This window comes from Paramisgurnus dabryanus, chromosome 22 (assembly GCF_030506205.2).
Source record: "Paramisgurnus dabryanus chromosome 22, PD_genome_1.1, whole genome shotgun sequence".
NCBI classification, from domain to species: domain Eukaryota; kingdom Metazoa; phylum Chordata; class Actinopteri; order Cypriniformes; family Cobitidae; genus Paramisgurnus; species Paramisgurnus dabryanus.
The window spans coordinates 10,608,731-10,611,593 of record NC_133358.1 but is presented as its reverse complement, the minus strand read 5'-3'; the positions used below and the strand labels follow the sequence as shown (position 1 = coordinate 10,611,593).

The following is a 2,863-nucleotide window of genomic DNA, read 5'->3' as shown; positions in this document are numbered from 1 at the left end:
TCACTCACAAATGTGGTGATCAAACACTTAAAATGACGTGACAAAGATATGTAATATAGGCAGGTGTGTTTTACAAGTTAACCAAAAACTTTATTATCCAAAATGATTCTGATATAAGTGCATAAAACAGTAAACTTGACTAATTATAAATAACTTTAAAACACAAACAAAACAAAATACATATAACTTAAATGATTGTCAGTTTTGACAAGAATAATGTTATATTGGGCTTATTTTGAAAATGGAAACTTATAAAGTCATTGTTTATTTGCTTTACAGTAAGTTATGTACTTCACAAATTAATTAGAAACTTACTGTTAAGACGACAATGCTTTACTGACAACATACTGATGTAGGCTTATGTTTAATGTACTGCACAACGTTTTTATGACGCGAACCCACAGTGTTCTGCCGGTACTTTAAACTTTTATAAAACTAAAGCGTCTGCTCTCCGCCTCTTTAATTTAGCGAGGGTGTAAAGTTGCGCAAGTTTATTTAATCAATTGCTTTGAAATGAGCATACAAGCATCTGTACTCCCACAGACTGCGCGTCAGTTTAAGCGTGTCCTTTCTCCGCCTCGCGTCATTTCTTCCTCTTGCGTTTTAAACAACTCGCAAGTGGACAAAAGAGACGGATTAAAAACACCAAATGTAAACCGGAATGTGTCTTTCTCGCCCACTTATAATCCAATCGACCAAAGCGCGTCTTAACACCAGGTGTAAAATGTTGTGAAGAAACCGCGTGACTGCCACCACCTGAACTGAGGGACTGACTGAAGTGAAGGGGGGTTGGCTGGTGTCACTACAGTGAGTGACCTGGGTCACCATTAGCAACCAGTAGGGCGCACTCTGCTGGACAAACAAGTACTTACATCTTTCAAAAGCATTTAATGTCTTCTGTAAGGAACGTTCATATCGGCTTCATATCTGCGGCTTATACACCGATACAGATATATCTGCGACAGGCTCATATCGGCCGATAAAATCGGCAAAACGATAAATCGGTCGGGCTCTATTTTTAAGCACACGTGCTTCGCTTTAAATGCTTATATCTTCTGTATGCGAATGTTGATTCATACCAAAATGCTTTTTTGCATAGTTGTGTTTGAAACATGAAAATGTCTCGGGTTACATATGTAACTGTTGTTCCCTGAGAAGGGAACGAGGCGCTGCGTCTCCCTTGCCATACTTCCTGCGTCCCTGTAACGCCGCCTTTGGCAATATTTCAGATAGCTAAATACTTCCTTGCTCCCGCATCACCCTGTCTTTGTTGTTAAGCCTCACAATTGGTTGAATTTGATATACACATTCCGACACACTTACTCTTGGAGGCGTCCCCAAAGTGTCACCGCAGTGACGCAGTGCGAGTTCCCTCGAAAGGGAACTGTAACAATGTATATTTCAAGGTAACACAATGTAACCTTGCTGTCACTTGAAATGTGTCCCCACATTTAGTCCTTGAATTTGAGGGTATTGGACCTGGAAAGTCTTTGAAAGGTCCTTGAATTTGAAGTTAACTAAGGTGTGGGAACCCTGCAGAATCAATTTAACACCACAACAACCTGTGCACGGAACACAAATGTGAAATGACCATGGATCACATCTAAACGTGGGGTTCTTGTGAATATTTGGACCTAAATGCAACCCAATTGTGTCATCCATGTGCATCACAGTGCCCCATAATGTGTGATTCAGTTTCTTCATTTTTACATTTGGAATTCTGGATTTAATCATTTGCAGTGTTTCTAATTGCATCTTTAGTTTACTACGTCTTGCGCAAAGAAGTGGATTTTTTTTAGAAGTGAAGGTTTTGAGGAAAAAGCTTGCATGCATTTAGAGGGTTTTGCAATGAAAGACAAATTTGTTAAAAACCAATGAACTTACTAAAATGAAATTTGTGAAAAGGCAATTCAATTACTGACTAATAACCTTTTTTAAGTGAAATTACTGAACCTTAACATAAGAGCCTTATGAAAATGCACATTTTGGTAAAAAATAACAGACAGAGTTTTTCGCATTTAAACTCTTCATTTTCATTGCAAGATATAGTGGGCCTAAATTGTCTACCTCTTGGCCTAATCACTTACCAGACTTTTAAGAAACTTAATAGGAAATCTCATCTTAACCAGTCATATTATTTAAGTTATAATTCATGTTTGTAGTTTGTGAATGGTTTAGGATAAGTTAATGTGAGAAATCGTACTTGCACTTTATTCTCAGTCTTTTTGTGCTTCTGTCATAGGACCCTGTGTATCTTAATATACACAGTTCCCTTTCAGTCGGTCACGACGTGACGTCTCCGTTCCCTTCCTTCAGGGAACGAGGGTTACATATGTAACCGAGACGTTCCTCACTTCACGAGACATTTTGTGCCTCTTAACACATCAGATCACACTGTAGAACCAAAACACTATCGCATCCAGAAATAAAACATCGCAAATTGGAAATGGAAAGTGGGAGTTTTGTGATGACAAGGATCAAAGTGTGGATGGGTGTGTTGATGTAAACCAGACACCTGAGTAACTGGTGTTATGGATGTATGTATGCAGACAGGTGTGCTTATTTGATAAATTAGTCGTTGAATATCAGATATGCGATCATCTCTGGTATATACAAGATGTGGCTTCTGTTTTTTGTGCATGTGGCTGGCGGGGGGACAAGTCTACCATTTAAGGGTGGTCTCCCATAAAATTATCATTAAAAACCATGTGTGTTATAAATAATATAAACATACTTTAAATAAGTGTGTAAGTACAGTATATGCAAACAGGGCAGAAATAATGAGTTTTAAGTTAGAAACATCTACGTGCCTCACATGGATTTTGTACACTGCTTGTTTTCCCTGTTTACCTCATGTCGGTGA

At 38.4% G+C, this 2,863-nt stretch overlaps 1 protein-coding gene across 1 annotated transcript in view; it reads left to right on the top strand.

Moving 5' to 3' along the window:
- The window catches only part of c22h18orf63 (chromosome 22 C18orf63 homolog), a 25,434-nt gene extending 23,167 nt beyond the window's left edge, over nt 1–2,267 (top strand). The window contains exon 14 of the transcript XR_012335680.1: nt 2,243–2,267. The gene's annotated coding sequence lies outside the window, so the exon portion shown is untranslated. The remainder of the gene's footprint in view (nt 1–2,242) is intronic.
- The last annotated feature ends 596 nt before the right edge of the window (nt 2,268–2,863 follow it).